The 14,772-nt window shown below is 33.6% G+C and overlaps 1 protein-coding gene and 1 long non-coding RNA gene across 5 annotated transcripts in view; one reads left to right on the top strand and one right to left on the bottom strand.

The window, feature by feature from the left end:
* LOC149547872 (alpha-N-acetylglucosaminidase-like) overlaps positions 1 to 14,772 on the bottom strand; it is a 289,389-nt gene that overhangs the window by 123,110 nt on the left and 151,507 nt on the right. The window lies entirely within an intron of this gene.
* Positions 1 to 14,772, top strand: part of LOC149547873 (uncharacterized) — a 113,104-nt gene that overhangs the window by 18,586 nt on the left and 79,746 nt on the right. For both annotated transcript variants that reach the window (XR_016353932.1, XR_016353931.1), the window contains exon 2: positions 9,500 to 9,583. This is a non-coding gene — a long non-coding RNA (uncharacterized LOC149547873). The remainder of the gene's footprint in view (positions 1 to 9,499; positions 9,584 to 14,772) is intronic.

Here is a 14,772-nt window from a genome sequence, read left to right as displayed (position 1 = left end):
ATACCAAGTTTCTCTCTAAAGTATTGCAACTACACTTTAGCAAGAGGCTTTGTAAAGATATCAACTATTTGCTCATTAGTACAGATGTACTCCAATTGAATGATTCCTCGATTCACCATATCTCGAATGCAGTGATAAGGAATTTCAATATGTTTGGAGCGATTGTAGAAAACCAGATTGTTTGAAAGCTTGATGCAACTTTGATTATCACAATGGCCTTCAAAATTCTTTTGAACAAATCTGCTAACAACTTCCGTCGCCAAAACCCAAAGAAGATGCAATGTATTTTGCTTCAGTGGAACTTAATGCAACTGAAGTTTGTTTTCTGCTGGACCATGAAACCAAACCAGATCCTAGACTGAAGCAATATCCAGAAGTACTCTTACGTTGAGTAGGACTGCCTACCCAATCAGAATCAAAATATCCATGAAGTTCAATGTTAACTTTATCATATTTGATTCCCATTCCAATAGTACCCTTTAGATATCTCAACATTTATTTAGCTGCATGTAGATGTATCTTCTTCAGTGCACACATAAACTAACTCAAGGTGTTAGTAGCATAGCATATGTCAGAACGAGTATTCACCAAATACATTAAAGAACCAATAATCTGCCTATAATAAGTAGAATCTATAGGTTCTAATTTGATCATATCATCCTTCAACTTATGTAGGTTTACTTCCATAGGGGTGGCCACTAGTTTACATTCCATCATTTCAAACTTTGTTAAAATGTCGACTGTATATTTTTCTTGATTCAATAGAATGTAGTTATCCTATTGCCAGACTTCTAATCCAAGAAAGTAGTGGAGTCGACCTAAGACTTTCATCTCAAACTGTATTGTAAGTTCCCGTTTGCATTTCTTTATGAGATGTTCCTCACCTGTTATCAACAAATCATCAACATATAACACAAGTATAATCATATCATCACTATCTATTTTAAAGTATAGGTTGGGATCAGCTTCATTTTTGGAATATCCTAACTTCTTTAGATAGTTATCTATCCTTTCATACCATGCTCTGGGAGCCTGTTTGAGACCATAAAGTGCTTTTTTAAATTTATAAACATGAGTTTTGCTATCATGAGTGTTGAATCTTTCCGATTGCTTGATATAGACTTCTTCAATTTTGTCATTAAGGAACGTTGTTTTGACATCCATTTGATGAACCTTCCATCCTTTGGATGCTGCAATAGCCAAGATGGTTTTGATTGAAGTATATCTAGCAACTGGAGCAAATGTTTCTTCATAATCAATGCCCTCTTTCTGTGAGAAACCCCATGCTACAAACTTGGCTTTGTACTTTTCAATACTGCCATCAGATGCATGTTTGATTAAAAAGAGCAAATTTGGAAGAAACAATTGATTTGTTCTTAGGTATTGGTACAACATCCCATACATCATTTTTTAATATAGAGTTATATTCTTCAATCATTGCTTCTTTTCAAGACTGATTTGAAATTGCTTCTTTAACACTAGAAGGTTTTGTTTTTATAAGTTCGATTAACAATGCAACATAACATGATTGATTTCTTGTTCTTTTGCTCTCTCAAATCACTTTATTAAGTTCAACCTGATTTTCTTCTATCATTTTCTTAGCCCAAAGTGGCCTCTTTTTATTGTTGAAATTTTCAAAATTTTCATGATTAGACATAGTGGAAGAGGATGGTTCATTATCAATCTCCCTCTCAATTTCTGCTTGTTGATCTTCATCTACTTCGTTAATATATTCAATAATGGATTCATCACTGTTTCTAGAAATATTAAAGGCAATATCTTCCTCAAATTTCACATCTCTGCTAATCTCAATTGTTATTTGACTTGGAATGAAAACCCTGTATCCTTTTGTTGTTTCACTATATCCAATAAGTATCCCCTTCTTTTCGGAAGGTTCTAGTTTTGTTCTTTTCTCTTTAGGAATGTGGATATAAACTGAACATCCAAATATTCTTAGATGGCTTAGATCAAGTTTAATGCCTGTGAATACTTCTTCTGGAGTGGTGTTTTCTAATACTGAGTGTGGGCATTTGTTTTGAATGTAGACTGCAGTGTTAGATGCTTCAGCCCAAAAAGAAGTATAAAGGTTTTGATCGTGCATCATTACTCTAGCAGATTCAACAATTGATCTATTTTTACGTTCAACAACTCCATTCTATTGAGGATTATAAAGTACAAAAAAATCCTTCTTAATCCAAACAGCAATGCAAAAATTCTTTAAAATATCAGATATGTATTCAACACCATTGTTTGACCTTAGAGTTTTTACTTTCTATCCTAACTGATTTTCAACTAAGGCTTTGAACAATTTGAATTTTGATAAAACTTCAGATGATTCTTTCTATTTCAAAAAATAGATTCAAGTTCTTCTAGAGTAATCATCAATACAAATTACATAGAAGTAGTACCCATTAAGAGAAGGTATAGACATAGGACCGCAAAGATCAATGTGGACCAATTCAAGAATGGATTTAGATTTGTGAACACTTTTAGGAAATAATTGTTTAGTATTTTTGCCTAAAGTACATCCTTTGCAAATGCTTAAGTGATTAGTTTTTAGAGTAGGTAAACCTTTTACAATTTTTACTATGGATGATAATGCACGATAGTGAAGGTGACCTAGCCTCCTATGCCAAATTTCGGTGGAATTTGAAGTTTCATGACTAAGAGCTAGGTTTTGATTATTAGAAAGTTTATAAAGACTTCCATCTCTAAATCCGATGGAAATGGCTTTCTTAATATTAGAGTTCTTGGGATAAGATAGAACTTTGTTCCCTTGGAATGTGATTCTGAATCCTTGATCAGCAAGACCAGAAATAGAGACTAGGTTTCTCTTTGTTCCTGGAATATATAAAACATTTTTGAGTTGTAGGGTGATTCCTGAATTTAGGTGAATTGAACAGGAACCAATTCCTTTGATAGGATGAGTGGAGTTATCTCCAATGGTAACTTCCTCTAAGGCTTGTTTAGTGAAGGTTTCAAATTTGTCCTTAAAACCGGTGATGTGCCGAGATGCTCCACTATCTATGATCCAAGTGTTGTGATTAGAGTTTGTTTCACTTAAAAGGGCTAAGTAAAAAGCATAGTTTTCTCTTTCTTCTTTCTCTACACCCTCCCCTTTGATTTCTGCTAAGGCTGCTTGAATTTTCTTCTTTTCAAGGCAAAAGTTATGAAAGTGACCAATTGGACCAATCACGTTGCTTGTATGATTTGTTAGATTCCCTTTTGTTGTATTTGAATTTTCTTTTTTTGTTTGATTTCATATGAAGTGCTTGAATTTCTCCCTCTTGGCTTGTACTTAGTCCTCTTTAGACTAGTCTAGATTCTTCTTGAGTGCATTCATTCTTTAATAAATTGAATTTAGGGAGTTCGGGTTAAATGTTTCCCATGATAGAGGAAGACCTCTTACTGCTATCGTGTTGAGTTCTTTGTCATCAACTCGATTTTTCATTGTTGCAAGTTGATCTTTTAGTTCAGAAATCCTTAAAAAATATGAAGTTATAGATTCTCTATTTTTCAACTTTATATATAGTAGATCTTGCTTTAGGGTTAATAATCTACTAGTATTGTTGATCTCAAATGTATCTCGAATAGTAGAGAACATCTCAAATGTAGTCTTGAGACTAGATATGGATGGAAGAATAAGATCTTTTAGAGAATCTATTATGATTTTCATTGCTTTATTATTATGTCTTTTCCATGTTACTTTCTCTGGTTCATTTTTCAATCATGGATATGTTTGATTCAATATATTCCTCTAACTCCATTTCTCTTAATATTATCATTACTATAATTTTCCATGATGAGAAATTAAATGCACCCTCAAACCTATCTTCTAGTCTCACATGCTTCACCATTTTAATAATATAATTTAGCATTTTTTAAAATTTAAAAAAATCTGAGGTAGTAGATTTTTTATTCTGAGTAATAGCTTTTCTTATCAGAATGGCTCTAATACCATGTTAAGTTTGAGGACCTTTGATAGATAAAACAATTGCAATTATATATGGAATAATAGATGCTCTTACTTGAATCACAGTAGTGCAGATTTGATCTTTGGTGATCTTTGTACTGCTTATGTTCAGTATCTTCTTCCGTATATTGTTGATAATATTGTAATGCTCCTGCAGATTAGAGTTCAAAAGAAAATGTACTAGAAGGTATTTGTAATGATTGGTATGCAGATCGTTGGGTCAAAGATGTCGTGTATTGATGTCTTTCCCCAGTGATCTGTCTACATTTATGTATAAAGGCAGAGAGTCATGACCCCCGTAGAGTCATGCCTCTACAGTGGCATGACTAACAACGGTTAGTTAAAGAATTGCTATCGTTAAAACATGACATCCGATAAATCGCACAGCATGAACATGCTAATACAAATACAAATTGTCGATAGAATATAACCTGTCTGCCACTACACACACACACACACACATATGTATATATATAGGAAACAATAATAACCATTTATCTAAGAATCTGAAATGTAGATCTATATATGTATTTAGATGAGCATCATTACTTCTACTGATGTTATACATTAACACTCCCTCTTAGCAAGGGAGAAGTAATACACCAATGAATAGAATATCTGATCACATTGTCTAATCTTAACACTTTGAAACAATGACTAGACAAATAATGAACATGTTATCTATGATCTCTAATTGTCCTAAACAATATCTAGAGATGTCCAATAGTAATAACATAAAATTTGTACCCATGATCTCTAATTGTCCAAAACAATATCTAGAGATGTCCATGGTAACACAAATGAGTTTGTTATCTATGATCTCTAATTGCCCAAAGCAATATCTAGAGATGTCCATGATAACACACCGGGTTGGTTATCTATGATCTCTAATTGCTTGAAGCAATATCTAGAGATGTCCATGATAACAAGCCTATCATTTGCAAGATTTTCACCTTACAAATAATTACCTTGTAAATAAATGTCCATGAAAGATCGTCACCTTTCATTATTATATTATAATTTAGGTAGGTGGGTCGGCCTAGGTGTTATGAAGGGTTGGGTCTATTCAACCTAAGCATGATTAGGTATATATAGGAGGTTGTGAGTCTTATTTCATGATGATATTGTGAAGTATGTTCTCATTGGAGATATTTGGAGATTGCCCCCTCGAAGTAGCCTATTACTCTCAGCTATTATCAAGTATTTATATAATATTTCATATTATTTCTTCTATTGTGCAAGTTATTTCATTACAAGTGGACATCTCCTTTGGCTTTTCTCCTTTGGCTTTTGCTTGATACTAAATTAAGTCATGTTATCATTATTATATTATAATTTAGGTAGGTAGGTCTATCTAGGTGTTATGAAGGGTTGTGTCTATTCAACCTAAGCATAATTAGGTATATATAGGAGGTTGTGAATCATATTTTATGATCATATTGTGAAGTGTGTTCTCATTGGAGATATTTGGAGGTTGCCCCCTCGAAGTGGCCTATTACTCTCAACTATTATCAAGTAGTTATATAATATTTTCTATTATTTCTTCTATTGTGCAAGTTATTTCATTACAAGTGGTATCAAAGCATTAGAAAGGAGAAAAGACAGTTGTGAGAAAATCAACAAGGATGCAATGTCCTCATTTTGGTTAGCATCAGAGTTTGAGATGTTAACCTATTATTATGATCCTCATAGGCTAATTATTGTGGATAAAGGATCTTTTGAGGTAGAGGCTTGGCTTTGAGAAGGTCTTGTCTTCTTCGCAGTTCAGTATGTTCTAGTTTGGTCTTCGCCTAACTCAGATTGGACTTCGTTTGGACTAGTTTCATGCACTTTCTATTTATGTCAAGTTGGGTAATGATTGAGAGAGACCTTTTCTATTTTTGGAAACTGCATTTGGTCACATGAGGAAATGATACGAGTGACTCATGTTTCAGACGACATATTTAAAGGATAAGTATTTTGGGAGTTATTATCATTTTGGTATCCAAATTATTATAAAATCATTTAATGGCTTATTATAAAGTTATATTTTAACTTTATAATTTCGCTTAAGTTGAGGGTTGAGTCATCATTGGAAGGGGTCATTTATTTAATTAATTATAAGCCTAAGCCAAGTATCAAATATAAAAGTGCAAGAAGTTGTTATATTTAAAAGTTGAGGCCCCTAACTGAAAAGCATCTTTAGGAAGCCATGTGCTAGAAAAGTTATTTATTAAAAGAATCTAATGGAAGCTTCTAATTAATGGTGTGTTGGTGAATCCAAGTGGGTTATAAAAGGTTTCTTCATGAAGCAAATGAATCATCTGATTATCGATTGATTTTTTGTTTGGTTGTCTTTGTGACATATTGTGAAGTTGTTTTTTGTGCCCTTCCTGAAGTATAAGGGTTTGGTCTTCTTGCCTAGAGACTGATTCTCCTTGAATTATTGGTGCAATTGCATCTGATTGTTCACTCCACTCCTTGCTGTTTCTTACTGTGCCTAAGGAGAGATCTGATGCTGATGGTTTTTATCAGAGTGAAGAGAAATTGATAGCTGGTTTGGACTCCTGCATTCAGTATTGGGAAATTGATCTGAATTGCGTTGCATTTTGCAGAGTTTTTGCATTAAATAAAAATGTGCCTGGTATAATAGGCCTGTGTGTCATGTCTGAGTACTGGGATTTTATAATCACAAGCTGTGATTGTGTTTCCAGGCCTTCTGTTTCAGTATCTGAGGCCTACAAACTTTCTTGGAGGAGCTGTGAATTGTTTGATGGCCTAGCATATATCACACAGGGATAATAATTTCCCTTGGACCTGCATTATAATTCTGTGACTGCATTTTATTCGGTGGATCGTGAGCCATCATCTGGAAACCTGAGATAATATTTGGAGAGTTGCACCTTCCCTTGGGATGTGATTTATGTTGGAAGGTTATGTGAGGCCTCGCCCTGACCCATCGTAGCATAGTGATACATTACTATTATTTTGATACTCACGACTCGAGATGTCGAGACATTATCTGATGCTTTGAATATATTATATTATTTCATGTTGTGTGATGTTACTTTCAGATATTTGATGTTCGTCATTTAATGTTTTATGTATATGTATGTTGATGAAATAAGTAAATGTAGGATTAACAAATTTATTATGGATTTTTTTATGATTAAGGATATAAGTAGGATGAAAGAAACCCTGATTTATTTCAAGATGTATGTTTCAATCTCTGTGATTCCTGATACATATATACATATGTGCATGTGATTTTATGGGACTACTGATGTGTGCAATGAGTGTGCAAGTTATTTTAGCCGAGAAATCCGACGGAGGAACAAAACTGATCCCTCTGTGCTAATTGTGGAAACCTTGTTGTTCGTAATTAAATTAATTGTGAGATGTATGTATGTATCTTTCTGTGATCAGTAAATGTTAATGTTCTTAACTGTGTTCTTATAGTGTCACTGGACACTCGTGAAATTGTTTAGCTCTTCAACGTGCTAGTTAGGGTTAGTTGTGTAACCTTTGGACCTAAATCGGATTAAGTTAGTGTCTTTTTGCTAATTTGTCTCTTAATCGAGTTTAGTCACCCCTAATCCGGATTAGTGCTTAATCTGCATTTTTTAGAGTTGTTAGTTGGTCCTAAATATTTCCTAACTTTTGTTTGGTTCCAAATCTATTCCTGAGGCTTTAAAACATAAAATATTTATACCCAAAGGGTATGGGTATGGGTTGGGGGTATTTTCCAACCCCTAAGCCCCTTTTATTGACTTTTGAGGTCACTCAAAAAGTCTATTTTTGCCTTTGTGCGAAAATTGCAAGTGGCTACCATGAGTTGCATCACCTCACCTCCACTTAGCAGTTAACCTTAGTATGGGTTGAGTTAGAAACTTCTAGATTTGTAGGTGGGTGGGGGAAGTTATTGTTTATTTGGTGGTTGAGTTTGAGACTTATTTAGAGGTCTTTCTTGGAGTAGTTTTGGTTGTTACCCAATCTCTACTTTTAGAGAGGAGTCTTGGAAGATTGAAGGCAAAGAAGGGAAAAGCTCTACTCAAATTGTTCATTTGCCATTACCTCTTTGTGAAGGTAGGAGTTCTTCATCTCTCTTGTTCAGATTTTCATGCATGTTTCATGCTTAAATGCTATGGTGTTGTTATTTGGATGCTTATATGTATGTTGGGTATGTTGGGAAGCGCAATTGGGAAGCTTATGGGTAAGGGGGGGGGGGGGTCGATTTGACATGTGGGGAAGTTTAGGAATCCGCCCAGGCTTGTTTGGGAAGAGAGTTTAGGGGGTGGGTGGTGTAGGTTTGGGGTTAGCATAGGTTAGTATACATTAGTATAGGTTAGTAATGATGTTAGTTTAGTTTAGTTTAGTAATAGTTTTAAATTAAAGTTTTTAGTATGTTATTTTCTTTTTAAATTTTATAAAGTTTTACATTAAAGTTAGTTTTAAATGTAATTAAGTTTAGATTTGTGATTAGTTTAATATTAAGATTTTAAGTGTAGTTTAGTTTGTTTTGTCATAGTATTAGTTTATTAGTATGATGTTAGTAGGTTGTTAGGTTAGATGTTAGTATTTATTAAAAGTTTAGTTAGTTTTAGTATTAAAGTTAGTTTAATTTTTGAGTATTAATTAGTTTTAATTTAAAGGTTAATTGGCTATTTAAAATAAGTTTAAATGTAGATTTTATTTGATTAGATATTTCAATTAATTTTAACCCGAATTCATTTAATTTGTTATTTAAATAATTTTAGTATATTGCTGTGAAGTTAATGTAATAACGTAACTAATGATCGATATCAATCTAATAACGAAAGTTCAAATCTTAACGATGTATTTCTCCTCAAGTTATAAACTTAAGATGAAATGTAAAGAACCTCTACTTTAACTTTGGTCGCAAACTTATCAAACTTAGAGCATTCTAATTATTAATAATAAAAAATTTGTGTGTTTTTGCCCTCGTAGTTTGGGCATGACAGGTTAGCGTTTGACTTGTATTTGCCGCAATATCATTTGGAGATGAATGTTGGGAGCTAACTGGGTTTGTTGAAGCATTTTGGCTGCAATCTATCCATAGGAAGGTGGCAATAATTCTAGTGGATGCTACAGCCAAACACCATGTTCCAATTATTGTAGATTTGATTGCTGTTATTTATATCTCCTAATAAACATTTGAATTATTAGAATTACATCAATTATAATCATTTCCAGAAGTAATAGAAGCCTTAATATTTGTAGCATTCATTTAGCAAAGCCAACAATGTGCGAACTTCTCCTACAATCTAAAATTGGTTTGGCCATAGTTATTCAGTAAATTGTTTTATCTTTTAAAATATTTAAGTCTGGTAATCAGGACTCGAGGAAATTTGCAAATAATTGGCATTTAAAGAACATATTTAGTACTGACAGTATTGCTTGCCAACCATTTGACAAAATGTCAAACAATTACTACGCATAAAATTTGGTGTCTCGGAGCTATAACCAATCAGGAGTTATTACAAAGCAGCTAACACAAAAAATCATTGTCAAACTGCATTTGGGCAGGTCCACGGGTATTTTTGGTTCATCTAGAGGTTTGTACAAAGGATTGGAAAGGGCTCACTGTTGATTTCAAGCTATATTTATAAGGTAAGTTTGTATTTTGGAGGTTTTTCAAACAAACGGTTCATTTTACTTTTGCATTTCCTCTTTTATTCTATTCTATCTTAGAAGATCAAAGAACAAAACCCTCAATGTGTTTATTTGTTTGTTTTTTTGACAAAAAAGTATTTAATTTTATAGTCGCAATCAGACATTTTTTATATTAGTGTAATTGTAACTCACAAAATTTAACTTATTTTATTTAAATTTTCCTTTATATTTTCTAATTTTCTATCAAAAGTCTTGAATTCCAGCTAGAAGGAATCCTTATCGGAATCATGCTGAAACTATACTTCTGCAAAAGAAAAGAAATTTACTGTAAAACAATTTGTCACGGAGGGGACATTAATAAATTGAAATACCATCTTGTGCATATATGAGTCCATGATGCATATCCATGCTCACAAGTGCTTCCTAAAATTTATGCTTAAAGTGCAGGAGCAAATAGGCACAATTGAGAAACAATATTAATTGAAAAAGAGGCAAAGAGGAAATGAGTCGCTTGTGGTAGTTAAGACTCTTCTTCCATGCCTCCATTTTATCCATCCTCAAATGTTGATCCTGGTAGTGTTGGTGTTGGTACTAGTGGTTGTGCCAGTGTTAGTGTTGGTCCTAGAGTTCATGCATCTAGGATGGATTCATATGTTTTTCTATGCAATTCTCCAAGTGCCCAACCATCAATTGAGAGCACGGGTTGCAACAGGGACATATACAATGCAATTAAACATGCAATTTGAGACTTCTATTACTATTACACAAATCCATTCCAAGTAGCCAAATAATTCTTTCTTGTTTGATTTTTTAAACTTTCTAGCTTGACAGTTTGTCTATTCAATTTTTATATTTAAAGATGTGTGACACTCAGATTTTAACTCTCCATTTTACAATACTTGTTTCACTTAATTCATTTGTGCAATGTGTTATGTCTCCATATTGGCATATAATGGTTGATGTCATTAGTGTTTACAGGATGACATTCAAAGCCCCTAGTGAGGATGGAATAGAGCTCATTTTTGCCACAAAATGTGGCTGCTGTGAAAGTCACAATAGAGGATTAGCAGTTGATATGGAGGAATGGTGGACAAATAGAAAAAATAGGAAATTGTACTTACTAGTTTCCTCCTCAAGTGATTTTACTTCCTAAAATACTCTGATTTAGTGGTTTAGTGGAGAATCTTGGCAAGATTCCATAGATCAAATCATGTGTGGAGTTGGCAAAATAAATTTAAAAAATTCATATAAATCACACATGAGTGCTTGAGCTAATGATGCAATTCATGGGGCAATAGGAGTTAGCTCATCCAAGCATAACCTCATTTGTAAGGAATTTCATCACATTACAATACTTGCTTAAGTCAAAGGGAACTTTCAAGCACATGTTTTCTATTGAGGAATTGACTTCCTCATCATATGCTAGGACTTATGCAAGGATTGATGTAGCAATTGGATGTTTCATGAGAATGTCTTTTGCTTGCTTGCTGTGAAGATTGCAAAGGAAAATGAGAATCTGATTCTACTTTATGTTTTACATATTTTCCCTTGGTTACTAATTGAAGTTCAGGTTCAGATTTGGGTTCAAGAATCTGATTTGGGGATTTATGAAAAAAAAATCCCATTACGATTCGTAGGGATTCGTGAGTAACATATATATAAATCTATATGCATTATATATATGGATCTGTGTGTACTTATTCCAAGTTTGGTCTATGGGTCCTTGGGTATTCACGATGGATTCGTGTCGGATTCTTCCTGGTCCGGGTGAATTCGTGACGGGTTCGTTGCAAATTCTCCAAAGTCTGCATGAATTCATGACACTTTTGTGTCTAATTCATCCAGGGTCCAGATTTGACCTTGCGGATTTGTCTAGATTTGTGGTCCATGAATCCAGATGGATCCATAGGGTCGAATCCGAACCCTGGATGATTCTGTCATGAATCCGGATCTTGTTCGAGACCCAAATGCGTAAATCTACTAACTTAGTAATTTTTCTTTTATTTTCTTAATTTTGTTCATACTTAAGTTAATGTTTCACAATAATTATTCTTTACAAAGCCTTTAGTAGTTGTACAAGTTGTTGATGGGGATATGTCCACAATATGTTACATATCTAAGGGCATCGATAGTGCCAAGATCGTCTATGCGAGATTTGAGGATAAGTATCATCCCATTGGGGAAATCCCTAATAGAAGATTGCATATCAAGCTTCACAATCACCTACTCACAACTGCTTATTTCCTCAACTAGCATTCAAATTCTACCCTAAATTTAAGCAGGTGAGGAGATTCTAAGTGTGCTATACAAAATCATAAAGTATATGTCATTTGATTATAACGTTGGAGTAGAAATAGCCCACAATATGGAGACCTTTAAAATTGAACTAGGAGATCCCTTCTCTTGTGAAATGTGTAAAAATAATTAGTAAACATTGCAACCAAGTAAAAATATATCAAGGGCTCAAATAAAATTGTTTCCCTCTTTTTATATTATTATAAAGTGTTAGAGTTGGATCATGAAATGGATTATTTTTGTTTTCTCATCCCAAATGCGTAGTGGGAAATGTTTAGTCTTAACGTACCAAATCTTCTGAAGACTACAAATTGAATGTTGAGCCAATCATGTAATGCTTCAGCTTGTGAGCGTAATTGGAGTATGTTTGAGCACCCCCCTCCAAGAAGTGCAATAGATTGTTTGTGCAAAGATAATGATCTGGTCTATGTTCATTACAACCTTCATCTTCAGCTAAGATAAATTTTGGGCAATGAATCAATCCCCATCATGTTGAAGGAGGTCAATCCACGATCTGATTGGATCACTATGGCTGAAGATACTTTTTTAAAGTAATAAGGACGTTGATTGGGCTGACTAAGTGGATACAGATGTTGAGGCAGCAGCCATGGCAGAGGAGAATAGAATGCCAATAGACACTTTGATTGTCTGCGCAGACAACACTAAGATAGAGGAAAATATCATCGCTGCAACATCATCCAAGACGTATCTTAAACACCCATGTAGAAGGGATGCGCGCTCCTTTGAGCCATAGACTTCAAACTTTATTTTTCAATATTTGCTTGAAACTTTTGATGTCATGGATTTCATATTAAATGAGTGTTGTATACACTTGACAATATTTATATATCTAGGTGTGTTGATTCCTTCTGCTAAATTTTTTCTTTATACTTCTATGATCGATGTAGACTTGTGTCTATGATCAAATTAGCTTCTATCTGAGAATGTTATTGTGTCTGTAATGTTTATTTATTAAAAGGTGCATAAAACAAATTTTTGATCCTCAAAAATATCAGAGTTTCTTATGTTTTTCAATTTGCCAAGCATTTGCCAAGTGTTAGTCCAAGTCTCATAACACAAACCCAACTAGAGTATTAAATTGTATAGTGATATAACTTACTACACTACATGTTAAGGTTGTAGCTTATGTCGGATTGATTTTATCATGAGATACCTTGTTGATGGTAAATCGTCTTTACGATAATTATCTTTTATATATATATATATATATATATATTTATTTATTTATTTATTTATTTATTTATTTATTATACATTATATATTATTATATAATAATATAATAAAAAATTACATATATGCTTAAAGATAAGTTATTTATTAACTAATGATGATTAACTATAGAGACATATCTCTTCATGAGACATGTTTCCTCCTCTCATATTTAGGAGTCTTCAAATCTGCATTTAGGAGACATCAATCATAATGGCCATATTAGTACATTTGCAAAAAATGATCTTAGAAAAACAACATGGTATCAAAGTAGATTCAAATATCTGGGAATATCAAATAAATTAGAGTTTGTTGCGATAATCATTGGTGATTGGAAGACCAAGCCATGCAAATGTAGGTGCATAGTTGAAACAAATGATTCTGCAATCCACCAACAAGTGAAGTCATGAGATGGATAACTTTGAGCATAAGCACTATATCACACCTGTAAGCTATGCATTCTTAGCACTGAGTCGACCTGGAACATGACATAGATGTGTTGGTTGTTGAAGTCTGGAAAGTCTTTTTATGGCAAAGAGAAAATGGAATTGCAAAGCAAATAATTATACGTTAAATTGGCTTGAACATTCCCGTTCATGCCACCCATATCTTCTTTCTAGTACAGGATCCTTGTACAATAATCGTCAGGACACTTTAACCCAATATTGAATCATATTAATGCAAAAATACACTTCTGAAGCTATTCAACCATTCTTTTACTCGACCACTCTTTACTTTGGTGTGCGGATATTGGCGGGATTTAATAGCAACAATTTGGGCAAAAAGATTAAGTAGTGTATGGGAGACAGTGTTTATAGGAGCTATTGGGCTTGCATCATTTCGATGTTCCAACTTCTGCGGAACAGAGATACCAGTCGGTCATATTTGGGAAGGATTAAATATTATATATGATTCTGGAATGGACTGAAGAGATATAGTGACGGCAAGGTAAATTGTCGAACCAATAGCTTGTGACAAAGGGAATGTTATAAATACACAATATAATAATTCATATTGACGGTAGAGGATTGAATTCAATTAAAGATTTTTGACTTGAGAATACTTTCTGCAGTGGAAGGCTTACTGATGCAAACTTAATACACTTGTCAAGAGTAAACATGTTTGCTGCATTATAACTGTGGACCTTCTTGAAGACGTCAAGTGACTGAATAGCGGTAAATGGGTTAACTGTAACAGCTCCTACACTGATATGCAGACATAAGGATTACATGTGTTTCATACTTGGACTTTCCTCGTGATTTGTGCTCACTTGTTAGTTGTTTTGGTCTGCAGAACTGTATATTACATACAATCAACCAGAAGGATTTGATTGATGTTATTTGTCATTCATCACTAGCAGTTCATTGTTGTAGAAAAAATAATGAGATGGGTATTTTTATAATATCTTCAATATTGTTGTTATTATTATTTTTATGGTCAACCTATTGTTTTGGAATTCTATATGTATTCTACGAGCATTTGCCTTGATCTTTTCCTCCAAGAATGTTCTTGCAGGAAAAGGAGGATTAATATCAAATTCAGAGAGAGTCTAACACTTTGTTAAAGAGAAGTTTATTTTAGAAGCTTAGAAGATTCATGTTCAGAGGGATTCTGACACATCCGTCAGGGGGAGCAAATAGAGGATATAGTTTCGTCAACCA

The sequence above is a fragment of the Cupressus sempervirens genome, chromosome 7, assembly GCF_028749045.1.
Source record: "Cupressus sempervirens isolate cs-2001-9-10 chromosome 7, ASM2874904v1, whole genome shotgun sequence".
Lineage (NCBI taxonomy): Eukaryota > Viridiplantae > Streptophyta > Pinopsida > Cupressales > Cupressaceae > Cupressus > Cupressus sempervirens.
This window is presented reverse-complemented; position numbering and strand designations above follow the sequence as displayed.